Source organism: Protopterus annectens, chromosome 9.part0 (genome assembly GCF_019279795.1).
Source record: "Protopterus annectens isolate FY-2018-M chromosome 9.part0, PAN1.0, whole genome shotgun sequence".
NCBI lineage: Eukaryota > Metazoa > Chordata > Ceratodontiformes > Protopteridae > Protopterus > Protopterus annectens.
Window position 1 is genome coordinate 822,820,532 of NC_056743.1, and position 17,488 is coordinate 822,838,019.

Genomic DNA, 17,488 nt, shown 5'->3' on the forward strand with positions numbered 1-17,488 from the left:
TGTTCAACCCCCAAACTATTCGTCATTGGGCTATTTTTGCAGCAAATTATTTTGGTACTTGATATCCGTACTCCAAAATGGCTTTGTTAAGCCATCCGACTACCGATCTTCCGAAAAAATGCAAGGATAAAGACAGAGACAGTCCACATAGGACCAAAACTGCTGACTTTGCTTCCATTAAGCTAGTCGCCAGTCCACCGGTACTCAGGTGCTTTTGCAACCCCTGATACCCGCTACTTCAGATTCACAGGCCTCTACTAAGACCCATTCGGAGTCTGGTATGCCGCGTGATGCTTCTTTGACTATGGAACCTGTGGATGTCTCTACCTTGGATGAGTCCAGAGCCGCTGTGCAGGCAGCGGCTTCTGAGGGTGTATTCAGGCCTGTAGACTTGCATTTTAAACTGATGCCATCTTCTTCATCCAGGCCTAAAACTTGCACTACGCCTAGAAAACTGACGTCCAAACCACATGCTTAGGCCCATATGACTAAAAAACAAATGCTTAGAATGGCTGAAGACCTTATTACCTTAATTAGGGGAAGCCAGCCTTCCCCCTCTAAGAGACCTAGAACTGATTTTCTTTCTGATTCTTCTGATCAGGAATCTGATATCTCTGTTTCTTCTGATTACCAGGATTTGCCTTTATCTACCTATGAGGATTCTGATGCAGAGGATTCCATTCCCTCTGCTTCCCCTCCAGAAGATATTTCTTTTGGTGAAACCTTGCACACTCTTGGGGAGCATTTCTGCTGGGAAAGCCAGATTACTCTGGCTCCAAAAAGAGGCTTCAGGAATTCTTACTCCTTCCTCAACACATGCCTTTAGCTATCCCTCCTGTTCTGGACATTGTAGATTATGCTTTTTTGGAATCTAGCCTTTCCCCAGACACTTTACCTCCAGCTCCCAGAATACCTGACAGGTATTAGAGTGCCTGACTCTCACAAGTTCCTCTTCAAGAATCCTACTGCGGATCCAGAGACCATTTCTCAAGGACCAAAAGGCATTAAAGGCTACTGCTGCCAAAAAGTCCTACTCCTTCTGATAGAGATTCTAGAACCTTGGACAGATGGGGTAAGAAGGTGTACACGTCTGCTTCTTTGGCCATTAGGGCTTTAAATTGACAGTTTCATATGTTAAAGTACCAGCAGCATATCATGGGACTACTTAAACAGAAAATTATGTTCATTCCGGACTGTGCTGAACACAGAGTGTTACAGGATTTAATGCATTTTGCAGAACAAGTTGATAAACATACTTTGCAATGTGGTTTTGACTCTTTAGATGCATTTTGCAGGGCTGCTGTTACTGGGTCTGTACTTAAAAGGCATGTTTGACTTAAGGAGCAAAAATTGCCAGATCATGTTAAAGCTAAATTACTGGATGCTCCCTTAAACCAAGACTGCCTGTTTGGCAACAAAGCAGAAGTCGTCCTCAAAAAGATGGAGGAAAAAGCTAAATCTATGCAAACTGTTAGAGATTTTCTACAAATACAGCCTCCCAGATTTAGTAGGCATTGGCCTTCAAAGAATTGGTCCTTTCCAGTCTCTTCCAGGCCTTCTCAGTCAAAACCCAGGAACAGCAGACCACCTAGGTTACAGTCTCAGGCTATGCACAGGCCTAAGCAGTGGGGGGCTCCTACTTCCAAAGCAGGGAGTAGTAAGCCACCTCTCTACGGAAAAATGGTACAATGACTTAACCTTAACCCTTCCAAGCCCTGCTCAACTGCTTGCCCCTTTAGGAGGAAAACTTGCCCTGCATGCAAAAAACTGGGAACTCATTACCCAGGACAAATGGGTTTTGAATATAGTTTCCCAAGGGTACAGATTCCACTTCCACATCCTACCAACCCCAAGCGGTTGGCCAGACCTACCCCAAAATCAGTGGGCGGTGACCCAAAAGCAGGTTCTCTCTCTTCTAAGTATCAGGACTATTCAGTATGTCCCAGCAGAACAAAGGGGACAAGGTTTTTATTCAAGACTTTTCCTGGTACCCAGAAAAGACAGCTCCTTGCGTCCTATCCTGGACCTCTCTATTCTAAACACCTTTCTGGTAATCCCAAAATTCAAAATGTTAGCACTTCAACAGCTGCTTCCAATGCTAGGCAAAGATGCCTGGTTGGCAACCTTAGACTTAAAGGAAGCTTACCTGCACATTCCAATAAGGGAATCTTGCAAGAAATACCCACGCTTCAGGGCAGGCTCCATCAGTTCTCTGCACTTCCCTTTGGCTTATCTACTGCGTCCAGGGTATTCACAAAGTGTCTAGCACTAGCCATTGCATTTTGCAGGCAGAGAAATATTCAAATATACCCATACTTGGACGATTGTCTGATTCAGGCAGAAAGCCAGGACTTGTATTAAAACATCTGGAATTCGTAAAGAAACTTCTAACCTCACTGGGGTACACCATAAACGAAAATAAATCTCACCTAGTACCCTGCCAACAGATTGTATTCCTGGGAGAAAGCTTGAACACAACTTCCCAGATGGCTTTCCTCACTCCAGAGAAACAAGTTTATTTGATAACCTACTTCAAACTACTGGCCACAAAGACCCAGCTATCTGCAAGGAAAAGTCTGCAAGCCCTGGGGTTCATGGCCTCTTGCATTCTACTAATTCCATATGCAAGACTGCATATGAAGAAACTGCAGTGGTATCTAAAGCGCCTATGGTGTCAACGTTCTCAGGACCTGGAATCAACGATTCCTATCATTCCTTGTATAAAGACAGAGTTCCTTTGGTGGGCAGAGGCCTGCTTCCACATCAAGGGGCTCCTTTTCACTCTACCCCCTGCTGGCCAAACCCTAACAGACGCATCAGACTATGCATGGGGGGCTCACTTGGCAGGGCAGTGCATTCAGGGCAAATGGAACCCGAGACAGATGCACCTGTATGCCAACCAAAAAAAAAGGTTAGCTGTACAGAATTCCCTGACAGCCTTCAAAGACCACATTCTTCCTGGACAATTATTGGTAAAGACCGACAACACCACAGTTATGTGGTACATAAACAAGCAGGGGGGATCTCACTCATACCATCTCTGCAGACTAGCCATGGCTCTGTGGAACACAGCCTTGAGCTACCAAGTGCACCTACAAGCTCATTTCCTGCCAGGCAAGCTAAATTCACTGGCAGATGACCTAAGCAGAAATCTCATGGACCCACACGAATGGAAATTGGAACCAAAAGTATTCAACTTCTTGAATAAATGGAGGACTCCAGAGATAGACCTGTTTGTCTCCCCTCAGAACTACCAATTGGACAAATTCTGCACAGTCAAGCTTGGAAGGTGGATGCCCTGTCCTTTACCTGGGAAAGCCTTTCGGTTTATGCCTTTTCTCCTCTGCCTCTCCTCTCGAAGGTTCTACTAAAGATCAAACAGGACAAGCCAAGGACAATACTGATTGCACCAGACTGGCCACGCCAGCACTAGTACCCCCTCTTGAGCAATATGACATTGCTGGAACCATGGCACCTGCCTCAGACCCCTTCCCTGCTGTCCCAGCAGGCTGGCCAGATTCTGCACCCTGAGCTTCAAACCCTGAACCTTGCAGCCTGGCTGATTCCTTGAGCTCTCCAATAGCATCCCTCAGTAAGCAGGTGCTAGATGTCATTCTGGAGGCAAGGAGGCCTAGTACTAGAAAATCCTATGCTGAAAAGTGGAAAAGATACTGTTCCTGGAGCCAGACTCGGGGGATGGGCACAACAGTGCCCACCTTACCTCATATTCTTCAGTACTTAACAGAAATGCTCCACAAGGGCCGATCCTTCTCATCAATTAAAATTTATGCCTCTGCCATTTCAGCACATTATAATACTGAGCCACCCCTCTTCTCTCACCCCCTGCTAAAGCAATTACTTAGAGGGGCCAAACATTTAAGACCCCCCCAAGAGAGCCCCTACTCCAGCCTGGGGCCTTAACTTTGTATAGGAAAAACTCACTCTCCCTCCATTTGAGCCAGCTGCAACTGCAGAGTTGAAATTCCTTTCTTAGAAAACAGCCTTCCTTCTAGCCATCACTTCAGCAAGAAGAGTGTCTGAATTACAGGCCCTCATGGCAGTGGAACCTTTCATTATCTTCGATGCAGACATGGTTTCCCTCAGGACCATTCCTTCCTTTATGCCCAAGGTGGTGTCTAGTGTGGCCTTAAATCAGTCCATTCATTTGCCTACCTTTCTCCCCAAATCCACAAAACAAAGGAGAATGAGTACTGCACTCTTTGGACGTGCACAGACCACTTAGATTTTGTTTGGACAGGAATAAGCCTCTAAGAAAATGTTAACAGCTGCTGGTTGGCTTTGCTGCAGGGGCAGAGGGGAAGGCCATTTCAAAGCAAACCATTTCTAAATGGATAGCCCATTGCATTCATTTCTGCTACAAGCACCATGGAAAAACCTACCCCACAGGGGATAAGATCACATTCCATCAGGACTGCATCTATGGTTCCGGCACCCTTGATCCAAACATCTTTTATATTCTTGTGTGTTGCCCTGACATCTGTATTGTGTTGCTTAGTTTGGCCTTATTTTTTTATTTCTGCTCCAGCCCACAGCTGGATCATGGTCAAGTGGGGCCTGAGGCAGGCCCCCTCCCCCTGCCATTCCAGTGTCCCACTTCTTCCCAATTACCATAAATAATGTTCAGACCTGTCAGTGTACATACTATTTTCTTGTTTACGTCTACAAAGATTAGAGATATTTAAAACTTTTATTTCAAATTTTGTAACACAAACAATGATAGCCATTTGCTAAACAAAACAATACAGGCTCACAAAGAGGGCAGACTTAGCATGAATGGTAAGCTTCTCTTCCCTTACCTTGAAACTCTCATTCATTGACATGGCATTGAAACCTGCATTTAAAGAAAATGCACTTGGCCAGTGATTGATTAAGTTTACCTTTGGGCTGTTTGCAAACCATAGGCCCTTGCACACATTTTTGGACCATGCATTCATGCAGATGTTCTTTTATGTACCATCCTAATTGTATTAAGTTATATTCCTTGTATAATATAACACCACTTGTTAAAGTGTGTTTTAAATTTGTTGGTTTGAACATTGTTCCAGTAAGCAATGAAACAAAACATTATGAACCAATAAGGGCAAAACTACTCATTACAGAACATTTCAACCACAAAAGGCCACTTAAACGTCAGTCATTACAATCCACCAATATTAGTCGATATACACAATCTATGCAGAAGTAAAAGTCATCTGAGTAATTCCACATTAAACATATCTGTAACTAATGAAGAGGTTGCTGCTGGCAAACATCTTTACATTTGGTGTTTCATGTACAAATTCAGTGCTTGCTTCCCATGTTATTTTTAAAACAAAATATTGGTAAGCTGATAATGTTGCAGTAGGGAATAGCTTTCAAACTTGCAACAGGTTCATAGTTAATAGGCATGTCATCCAAAGGAGGAGACACTCAGAAGTGCAGCACCCCCATCCCCCTTGAAGGGGGCACTCCAATATTAGCACTCCATGTACATAGTGTGGGAGTAGAACCCATAGCCTTCTGCACCACAGGAAAGTATGCTACCTGTTGTGCTGCTAACACTGCTTTTAAAATTTATAGCACAAGCACTGATGATGGCCATTTGCTAAACAAAACAGTTAAACAAAGCATGAGCAACAGTAAACTTCTCTTGCCTTGAAACTCAACATTCTTTGAAAATGCAGAGAAGCTTAAAATTATTTTTAAGTGAACGGAAACTTAACATTCTTTAAAAAGGGACTAAAACTCAACACTCCTTGCCAATGACAGTTTGGCGGTTAGTGTAGAGGAGCTCTAGGGTCCTGTATTGAAGGTACAGAGTTTGAGCCTGAATGAGTTAAGCAGCCTGCCATTCCTAACTGGAGCATTTTATAAACTTACACACATGCTTCAGACATAGTTATATTTTGATGCCAAAAAGTGGCATATTGCTCTCACTGCTGCCTGCTTTTGCATTGGAAGTTGCCTTAATCCTCCTGTGAGAGTAAAAGGAGGCAGCTGATGTTGTATTCTTTTCATCCCCTATACAGCTTACCAGTTTGGGGGTTAGAGACAGAAGTACTAATCCCTGCTGATGAGCTGGTGGATACAGTGACGTTTTCTGCAATAGCCAGCAAAATTGGGACAAACTTCTTAAACATGCATAAGAGTTTCTCCTTTTGAACATGGTTTGGATAGGATCTCTTTATACTGCTGCCCAGGGGAGTTGCCACCTGTGCAGACCATTCCTTTGTGCTGACAAAAAGTGAAGCAACACTTTGGGAAAACTTGCTTTATTTATTCAGAGTACTATAGCGGTTTCTACTGAGAATTAAGCTTTTTTTAATATTTGCAGTTTTGAACATTCCTGTACAGGTTGCAGAACTAAATGACATGGTGTGTGTGTGATGGGGGGGGCAGCAAGTGGCAAATTGTCATACTAGAATGCGTACCAAACTGCTCCATAATTATAATGAAGTCTGTTTCCAGTAGCAGTAGTATGCTGCCTCTAGTAGCGTGCCCAACATTCCACCATATCAGCTGGAAGTAAATGGCACTTCTTAGAATATAATACTGTTGCAGACTGAGGGCGAGAGATTTGTTACAAAACATTAATTTTGGTTTGTATATGCTGTTAAATTGTGCAGGAAATTGCAACATTCAGGTTTTTGCTCATGTCTGGTAACATTGTGACAAACACCTATGCAGCATTGTATATCATTCTTGTAACACATCTGTCATAACACAGGTACGTACTTAGAATAGCCACACTCTGAATAGATTCATATAAAGAGAGGTACTGACATTTAAAATAACATGTGGCACAATCACTCCCAGGTGGCAGATTGCTGTGCTGGTGTATATAATTGATGTACTGATAAATACCTGCTATTTTTATCATGTGCTGCTTCATTTGCATGTACCTGTGTGTTTGTGAACCTGTTGTCATATAATGTTAGTAATAAGGGAACGCTTTGCACTTGCGGGTGGTAGTCAGCAAGTTCATGTAGTGTTGTAGATTTGCAAGTGCTTCTTATCTGTTTCATGGGCCATCAGAAAAGGGCGATAGCATCACACTTCCCTGTGTAACAAGTTTTGTTGACATCCTGTCAGCACAGGAGAATTAGCATTAGCATTTAAGGCTAATGTCTGCATATATTTAAGCTTCATAAAGTTAAAAATAAAGGAGAAACAACTGTAAAACTAGTACAATTAATCAAGTACTGTCTTCATATAAATACTGACAATAGCATTTAGCCAGATGGTTAGTAAAACATGCAAAATAGAGTAGGATTGTTTGGCAAAAATATGATACAGAAAACTGAAAGATGATGTGAAGCAGGAAAAATCAATGGGACTAATACTCATAAAGGCTTCAAGAACTGTATTTATACTCTGCTTCTTATAGATTACTTATAGGTGACCACTGCCTGACTTGTAAAACAATTTCTGATCTGGTTCTGGTTCAGAGACTTCATGTGGAACTAAATGCTGTGTTTGAGAACACCAGATTGTGAACTGAATGCTAAAAATAAATGTTATTACTGATGGGGAAAAAAATACATCACAGTTACATTCTACAGCATATTCCAAGATTATGAAATATGCTTCCTGTTACATTGTAAAGTCTGTCATTGACTTACTGTGCACGTAAAAACATGTTATTGTATATAAGGTACCTTTAGTTCTGAAGTCCGTAATTGTGGTTCTTGGAGCTGTGGAACAGATGTGGAGGATAGACTTAAGTCTGGGACTGAGGTATCTTAGAGTACTCCTCCTACTCAAATGTATTTTTTTTTTAACAAGAAACATATTGTTTAAAAAATAAACAAGATTGCAGTCATATAGTTATATAAATGAAAACAAACCGTATTGACAATTTTAGTTGCAAACATTGTACATCACAAAGCATATTGACATAATTGTAGTTGCAAACATTATACATCACTTATAAACTATCCAGTAATTGTCAGCCAAATATTACATAGCTCATTCAAATTCTGCCTTTTTTAAACCTCATTTCTGTTCTGCATATATTGTTCCTACAATTCCTATTTTTTCCCAATGTAATTTTCTCCTACCCTTTTCTAAAGATCCCAATTCCAGTTGTTTTCTCTCTGTTACTATGTTCACTACTTCTGGTAAGTTGGTTTAGACTTCGATTTCATTTTCTAGTAATTGCTTTTTTGACAGCCACCATAATTAGATTCGGCAAGGTCTTACTTACTATGTCTAGGCAATTCCAATTCTGTATCATAGCTCAAAAAAATAATTTCCTTAGTTACACCAATTTGCTCACCCAGTACCTCTGGCGGATCAGTCTGTAGGGAATCTTTAAAGCCTGCCAACTCTTTACACTTCCAGAAAATATGTTCCCAGTTGCTTCTTTCTTCCCCATCACATCTCCAACATTTGCTGTCTACCTGAGAAAAAAATTATTTTCTTTGGAATCTACTTGGGATATAAAATACATATGTAAATACTTCCAAGCAAAGATCCTAAATCTTCTAGACTTAGTTGCATGTTTGGAGACGTACATATATCCCACATTGTTTCTTTGTGAATTGCATATACATGCTCTCTTCCCAATGCTTTTTAACCTCTTCTAATTGATTTTTATAGTCATCATGGAATATTTTGTATGCTGTACTAATTATTCCTTTTTTTAACAGCAGCTTCTACCAAAAATTCTACCAGTGCTGGTCTTTCACTTAGGATCCCCCTATTTCTTTCTCTTTAACTTTCCTCTGATATTCTCCCTTGATAGGGAAGGCAATCTCTGTCCTGCAGTCCAAATAATTTCTTGGCCTCTTCCCATTTTATTACCTTTCCATCTCAAATTATTTGCTCCCAATACCTTGGTTCTTTTACCAGTTTTCTGCAGTAGGTTCCAGCCCCCTCTTGCCTATTGTCTGTATCCCTATCAGCAGAATCTCTTTTCTCCATTCCCGTGTTGGCTTAGTTCTTAGAATACTTTCTGCTACTTTTTGAATATGATGTTCATCTTGGTTATTGTTATTTTCTTTAAGGATCTCATTCAAAATGTCAGTATCACCTTGATGTTCATCTTGTTACCCTGCTGCAGTCATCACACTTGGGTTATCCTGCCGTCAGGCGGTCCTGCAGTCGGCCTGAGTTCCAAAGTCTTGGTCCGGCGTCAGTTGCTGTCGCTTCTTCCCTGACGTCAGAGCGCCAGGGGTATATAAGAGGCATCTGACGCCTTTTTCTTCAGTCTTTCTTGCCGCGCGGTGCCCGAAGCAGAAGCAGTTCGCAAGTGCAGGTCGGCCGACACCTGAGATTTTCGATTTGAATTTCTGTCCGAAGTCTTCAATGAAGCTAATTACCCCATTGGGGAACCTTTTCTTGCCTCAGTCCGATGTCAGAAGAAGTTAACAATTGCATTTCTTGTGGGAAGCAAATACCTCATAAGGACTTCCATTCCTATTGTATTCCTTGCCTAGGCCCAGACCAAGACGTCACAAGTTGTCATTTTTGTGCTTGGTTTAATAAACGAACTATCAAACGCTGTTTTGACTTCGCACGACATTACTTTGGTAGAAAATTTAATTATATCATGCCGTCGGAGTAGCCGACGACCGGCATGCATAAAAAAACGCAAGGGTAAGGACAGGCAGCCTAGGAACAAGCCATACTCTGAGGCCTCTGCTGGGCCTGTCGCCGGTTCTCCGGTTTTCAGTGAGGCGCCTACGCAGCCCCTGACGACCGCAGAACTGGAACCCCAGACAGCTGCGGATTCTCAAGCGGAGTCTACTAGGCCGACGCAGCCATCTTCATTAGGCCCTTCTGACACCGGAGCAGAAGTAGACCCTGGTGCAGTGGAAACACCTTCAGTTGCAGCAGGTGTCTTCAGACCGACTACACTCACCATTAAATCTTATGCTAAGCTTAAAACTCCTTTAAAACCAAAGAAGACTGTACATCAGTCTACAGTTCAAGGCCCCATGCCTAAGAAACAGATGATTAAGATGACTGAAGATTTGATTACCCTAATCAGGGGTTCCCATCCCCCTCCTAATAAAAGACCAAGACAAGAGGAGGATTATGCTTCCTCTGACCAGGTTTCAATTTCCTCAGATTCTTCTTAGGAACAGGATTACACTTTTACACCTTATGAAGACTCTGATGCTGAAGACTGTATTCCCTCAGCATCTCCCCCTGAAGACTACTCCTTTGGGGAAACTTTACATACCATGAGGGAACATTTCCACTGGGAAGGCCAGGACTACTCTGATTCTAAGAAAAGGCTCCAAGAGTTCCTTTTACCACCCCAGCAAAGACCTCTTGCTATCCCTCCAGTTTTGGATATTGTGGATGATGTTTACTTGGAGTCTAGTCTAAATCCAGACTCTCTACCTCCTGCTCCAGCCAAACCAGACAGATACTACAGAGTACCTGACTCACACAAATTCCTTTATAAAAGCCCTGTGGCTGACCCAGAAACAATTTCCCAGGGTCCTAAGGGAGCTAAAGCTTCTATGGCTAAAAATCCTGTGCCCTCTGAAAGGGATTCCAGAGCCCTAGATAGATGGGGAAAGAAAATATACACCTCAGCAACTCTGGCTATGAGAGCATTAAATTGTCAGTTTCACATGCTGAAATATCAGCAATTCCCAATGTCTCAATTAAAACAAAAAATGAGCACACATACTGAACAGTCTTAAATGCAGGATCTGTTGCATGCAACTGAACAGGTGGGCAAATATACTTTACAATGTGGATTTGATTCATTGGAAGCTTCCTGTAGAGCAGCTGTTACTGGCTCTGTCATACGTAGACATGCTTGGTTAAAAGAACAAACCCTTCCTGATCATGTTAAAGCAAAATTATTGGATGCACCTTTACAGCAGGATGTATTATTTGATGTCAAAGCAGAAAAGGTTTTAAAGAAAATGGAGGATAAGGCAAAGTCTATGCAGATGGTCAAGGATTATTTGCAGGTACAACCCCCTCGTTGCAGCAGAAATTGGCCAACGAAAAACTGGTCCTTTCCAGCTTCTGACAGATCACAGAGAGGCAAATACAGATGCCCAAGGGGCAGAGGTCAGTCACAAGGCCCTTACAAACCTCGCCAATGGGGTACTGCTACCCAGAAAGGAGGAGAAGACAGGCCCCAGGCTAGCAGAAGACAAACACAATGACTCAATCCTCAAACTACCAAGCAAATCTCTCCTGGCAGCTCCCTTGGGAGGAAAATTAGCATTTTTTGCAGACAACTGGCACATCATCACAAAAGACAAATGGGTTCTAGACATTGTCTCTCAAGGATACAGATTCCACTTTCATACCTTACCAAGGATAAAAGGAATGCCAAACCAGCCACCAAATCAATGGGCAGAGGCACAAAAACAAATTACACCTCTCAAGGACACGAGAGCCATTCAACAGGTACCTACACAGGAGCAAGGACAAGGATTTTACTCAAGACTCTTTCTAGTCCCAAGAAAGGACAAAGCATGGAGACCCATTCTGGATCTTTCAATTCTGAACACCTATCTGCAAGTTCCAAAATTCAAGATGCTAACACTACAGCAGCTTCTTCCCATGCTGGGCAAGAATGCCTGGCTAGTAACGTTGGACCTCAAGGAGGCATACCTGCATGTCCCTGTTAGACAAAATTGCAGAAGATACCTCCGCTTCATTGCAGGTTCAATGCATTATCAATTCTCTGCACTGCCCTTTGGCTTATCTACTGTGCCCAGGGTCTTCACAAAATGCCTGGCATCAGTAATTGCATACTGCAGACAAAGAGGAATTCAACTTTACCCATACCTGGACGACTGCCTTATTCAAGCAGAAAGCAAGGACATTCTTTTAAAGCATCTGGCATTTGTCAAACACCTTCTAAGTTGCCTAGGGTACACAGTAAATGAAAAGAAATCAAAATGAGTGCCCTCACAAAACATAATATTCCTGGGTGCCAGCTTGAATACAACGGCCCAGATGGCTTATCTCACGCCAGACAAGAAACAACAGCTGACTCAATATTTCAAAATAATGGCAACAAAGACCCAACTCCTTGCAAGAAAAATTCTGCAGGCCTTGGGATTCATGGCATCTTGCATACTACTAATACCATTTGCAAAACTGCATATGAGGAAATTACAATGGTACCTGAAACGCATATGGACTCAGCACAGCCACAGCTTGGAAATAATGATACCACTCATTCCCTGCCTTCAACAGGAGTGTCTATGGTGGGCACAGGCATGTCATCTCAACAAGGGTCAGCCTATCACCTTACCCACAGCCAGGCAAACTATGACAACAGATGCATCGGACTATGCCTGGGGAGCACACATGGCAGGACAGTGCATTCAGGGCAAATGGACTGCAGATCAGAGGCATCTGCATATCAATCAAAAAGAAATGCTAGCAGTACAGAATGCCCTAACAGCTTTCAAGAACCTCTTACACCCAGGACAACTAATAATAAAGACGGACAATACCACAGTAATGTGGTACATAAACAAGCAAGGGGACACACATTCCTACCCTCTATGCAGGCAAGCAATGACCTTGTGGAACACTGCACTGCCTTACCAGGTTCAATTACAAGCACAATTCCTGCCAGGAAAGAAAAACACATTGGCAGACAACCTAAGCAGAAACATCATGGATCCACACGAGTGGAAACTAGATCCACAAGTATTTGCAATGATAGCTCAAAAATGGGGACACCCAGACATATATCTGTTTGCAAGCCCCCAAAACTACCAACTTCAAAAATTTTGCACAAGGACATTCCATCCACAAGCTTCGAAAGTGGATGCCCTCTCATTCAATTGAAAAACATTAACAGTGTATGCCTTTCCTCCACTGCCTCTTTTAGCAAAGGTACTGCTGAAAGTCAGATTAGAGAGGCCACAAATGATACTCATTGCACCAGACTGGCCACGCCAGCATTGGCATCCAATTTTAAGGAACATGGCCCACGGCCCACCATGGATTTTACCACAAATTCCTCACCTGCTCACCCAGCGAGACAATCAGATTCTACACAGCCAGCTCAAGACTTTAAACCTGGCTGCATGGCAAATTACCTAAACAACCAGCGATCACCTCTATCCAAAGCAGTTATGGATGTCATTCTGGAGGCCCAGCATCAGGAAAACCTATTCAGACAAATGGAGAAGATTTTGAGCCTGGAACCAGGCTAAAGGCCAAAATCCCCTTGATCCAAACATTCCTCAGATTCTACATTATTTAACTGAGATGTTGCACAAAGGTCTTTCCTTTTCACCTATTAAGATCCACGCCTCAGCAATTTCAGCTCATTACAACACGGATCCTCCTTTATTCTCACATCCACTCCTAAGACAGTAACTCAGAGGGGCTAAAGAACATAAGACCGCCAAGGAGAGCACCAACACATACTTGGAATCTCAACTTTGTTCTGGAAAAGCTCACACTGCCGCCCTTTGAACCAGCTTTTTCAGCTGATTTAAAATTTCTTTCATGGAAAACTGTCCTGCTACTTGCAATAACCTCAGCTAGAAGAGTCTCAGAGCTACAGGCACTAATGGCAGTGGAGCCTTTCCTCATTTTTCATCAAGACAAGTCTCTCTACGAACTAACCCTTCCTTTATGCCAAAGGTGGTATCCAGTGTGGCCCTAAACCAAACCATTCATTTGCCCACCATTTTTCCCAAATCCCCAGAACAAAGGAGAAAGACTCCTGCACTCTTGGGACATTCACAGGCAATTACGTTACTACTTGGATAAAACTAAGGCTTTTTAGAAATTCTGACCAGCTCTTTGTAGCCTATGCTACAGGATCACAAGGAAAAGCCATCTCAAAACAGACCATTTCTAAATGGATAGGGCATTGCATACATTTCTGCTACACTCATCATGGGAAACCGGTACCTGCTAACATTAGGTCCCACTCACCAGGGCTACAGCTACATCAGCAGCCTTTCTCAGGGGAGTGCCAACCAAGGATATTCTGGAAGCTACAACTTGGAGTTCAGTGCACACCTTCACCAAACACAATCACTTACCTCTATATTCTAAGACTAGAGCTGGTTTGCCACTGCAGTTTTGCAGGGCCTACTAGCTCCTTCTAACCCTGTTTAATTCCACCTCCCATCCTTAGCTTTGGGATTCAACCCAAGTGTGATGACTGCAGCAGGGTAACAAGATGAATATAGTACAGTTTCGTACCTACCATAAATGTAGATGTTCAAGTGTTCACCCTGCTGCAGTCCAGGTTACCCTCCCTCCATCCCCTCTGAACTAGCTGAACTTATCTATACCACTCTATCCTATTCAATCTCTGTGGTGTATTTGCTTGTGCCTAAAGGTATTGTTTTATTTTTATCTATATATATATATATATATATATATATATATATATATTTTTTTTTTTTTGCCTACCTATTGGGGGCACCTGACATCTGGGGCAAGAAAAACTGAAGAAAATGGTGTTGGATGCCTCTTATATACCCCTGGCGCACTGACGTCAGGGAAGAAGTGACAGCAACCGACGCCGGACCAAGACTTTGGAACTCAGGCCGACTACGGGACCGCCTGATGGCAGGATAACCCAAGTGTGATGACTGCAGCAGGGTGAACACTCGAACATCTATATTTATGGTAGGTACAAAACTGTAATTTTCCTGAGTTCCCCCCTGTTTCATCATCATCCCTTTCCACTTTGAATTATATGTTTATGCTTGTGCTCCTATGTATAGGAGCCTTAACTGTGTAGCTAAACCCAAACTGCCTTTTTCAGTTGGAAAAATCAGCTTGTCCCACTTGACTCTTGCCATCTTCCCCTCCCAGATAAAGTCCTTCACTTCTTTATTAATTGGTATCCACAACCTCTCCTCTGGTTGATAAAATATGCCTGACCTATGTATAAACTAAAGAGATTAAAATGTTGTAGCTGCTTGTATCTTACTATCCATATTACAGAGCTTCCAGTCTCTCAGTTTTTGTTATCTTTTGTTTAGTGTCTTCCTATATATCCACACCAGAGTCCTTTGTAATCCATACCCCTAGGTTCTTCATGTTATCATGTCCCCATAAATGTGGATATTGCTGAACCAATTTGTGCGTAGGTAGATAAATTTACATTTATTGCCTTTGTTTTAGTGTCATTAATTTTGTATCCCAAACAGTTCTGAAACTGCCTCAGAATGTTCCACAACATTGAAATGTTATTTTCTGGTTTTAAGTATAAAATAATATCCTCTGCAAATACAGCTAGCTTTTCTTGACAACCATACCAGTAATATCCTTGAATTTCTGAGTCTCTTATTTTCTTTGCCAGTGGTTCTAAATGTAGTGCAAATAACAAACCCCTGCTTCGTTCCACTCCTGACAGAAGGTATCAGAGAGAAACTATCCCACTTTAATTTTCACATCTGATCCCTCATATTTTCTCGTAATCAACCTTAGAATTTTATTGGGGAATGCAAATGCTTCCATTGTCCTGCTTATAAAGTCCCAGCTTACGCTGTCAAATGTTTTCGCTGCATTAAGACCCACCAACAACATTGGTGTTTTCTTACATTCATCTTTCCCTGGATCATTAATATTCTGTTAATGTCGAATGTTTGCATTCCCTAGACAAAACCACATTGATCCATGTCTGTCAATTTTGGCATCACCTTTGCCATTCTTTTTAGCCATTATAGACATAAACACTTGGATTTAGTCATGGTTTAGGATGGAAATGGGATGTTTGAAGCTGGATCTGATGGGTCTTTACCCTCTTTAGATATTATAGCCACCACCGCCAGGATGTTTGTGCTTCTCTTAAAATACTGTTAAAGAAAACCTTCCAGATATTTATCATTTCTTTTCCCTCATACACTGCAGACTTGCACAGGAATACCATCTATTCCTGGTGACTTGCTGTTGATTGGTTATACATTACCATTTTTGTCATCTCCTGCTATCCTATTAGTAATTTAGCCTCATCTACCACTGACCTTGGCATAGTTAATTATTCCATAAACATTTCCATTTGTACATGTTCTTTATCTCCATATTTCTCTGCTTTATACAGGCTTTCATAAATTTTCTGAAATATTCCTAGTACCTCTACAGGAGCTCTTGTTATATTCCTTGTTACATGTTCCCTAAACTTGGTGAGCCCTTTCTACTTTCTGTTGCCTGAGTCATTGCAGTAAAAGCTTTTGTGCTTTGCATTTAAGCAACTTTTTTGATAATGCCAATCTTTCTAAATGCATGCATATTATTGAGGTAATCCTTTATTTCCTGCTTAGCCTTCTGCAATTGGTCCTCCTCTTGTTCTTTAAGATTCCCCCTATTTAGCAATACTTCAACATTTGTCAGTCCCTCTAAATAATTCTTGTTGGTTCTTAACAATCTCTCTCTCTCTTTTATTTTTACCCCAGTTTTAAACTCCACTTTAATTTTAACCTACTCCCTAGCTATATTTTCAGAAGAAATTTTTCCCCTCTAATAACTCCCAAGTAATTTCCACGACCCATTCCTTAAATTGCTTTCTTTTCAACAGATAGGTGGTAAAGCACCAGTGTCTCATTTTTTATTTTATTACCCTGCATTTTTATTTTAGTCATTATTGGTGCATGGTCTGAAATAATATTGGATGTGTACCAAAACTTTTGATTAAATGCACATGTTCCTGTGAAATTTAAGTTCTGCCTAGCCTAGCTTAGTTTTTTGTATCTTGGGGAATATGTAAATTCAGTTTCAGCTCCTGCTATGCATTCACATCATCCATGCCAAATATTTTCATAAATGTCTTCAAAAAATCTACCCTCTTTTGCTGTATTTTTCCTTTTTGGCCCCTCAGACACATCTTCCCTCCTGCAAATCAAATTTCAACCACCTGCAAGTAATATTCCCTGCTGAAAACTGATCATTTATCCCAGAATTTTCTCAAGCTTCTTAACAATAGTTTTAGGTAGAATACAAATACATACCAGTGTAATTCTTCTCCCTTGCCAGTAGCCCCTTAGTACTACATATCTACCATTATTATTTTTTATTCTCTTCTATCACTATCAGAGCTTTTCTATGTATCTAGTTTATGCTTTTGTGTTACCTGCACACACTAATGTCTAGCAGGTTGACTTTTTATACATTTGTTTCTTGTTATATCCATTTGAGCCTTTGCCGCATATTACAAAGCTTTTTGTTGTATTGAAAGCCCTCAAAACACACACACACCCAATGTAACCTAAAAATATTAACACACAAAACTATGTGCATCTTCAAATGTTGGTGTTTTATCCTCCTAATAGGAACAATTGTCCTAAATGACAGCCGCCCTCACAGACTTTGGTTGACAAAAAAAGGAAGGTTATCCATGCTATGACACGTAGTACAGTCTGTGCTTCTACTAAATGCTGTCTGGTTTTCTTATCTTTATTGCTCTCCCAAAATGATAAAGCACTTGAATGCTTTCAGAAAATTCTCCTAGCCATTGAAAGAAAACCTTTAAAAGAAAGAAGAATTTTGTTTATATTTCTCTCTAGCAGATCATCCCCAT

General features: G+C 41.6%; 1 protein-coding gene across 4 annotated transcripts in view; it reads left to right on the forward strand.

Moving 5' to 3' along the window:
• The window catches only part of LIMA1 (LIM domain and actin binding 1), a 1,567,671-nt gene that overhangs the window by 923,059 nt on the left and 627,124 nt on the right, over nt 1-17,488 (forward strand). The window lies entirely within an intron of this gene.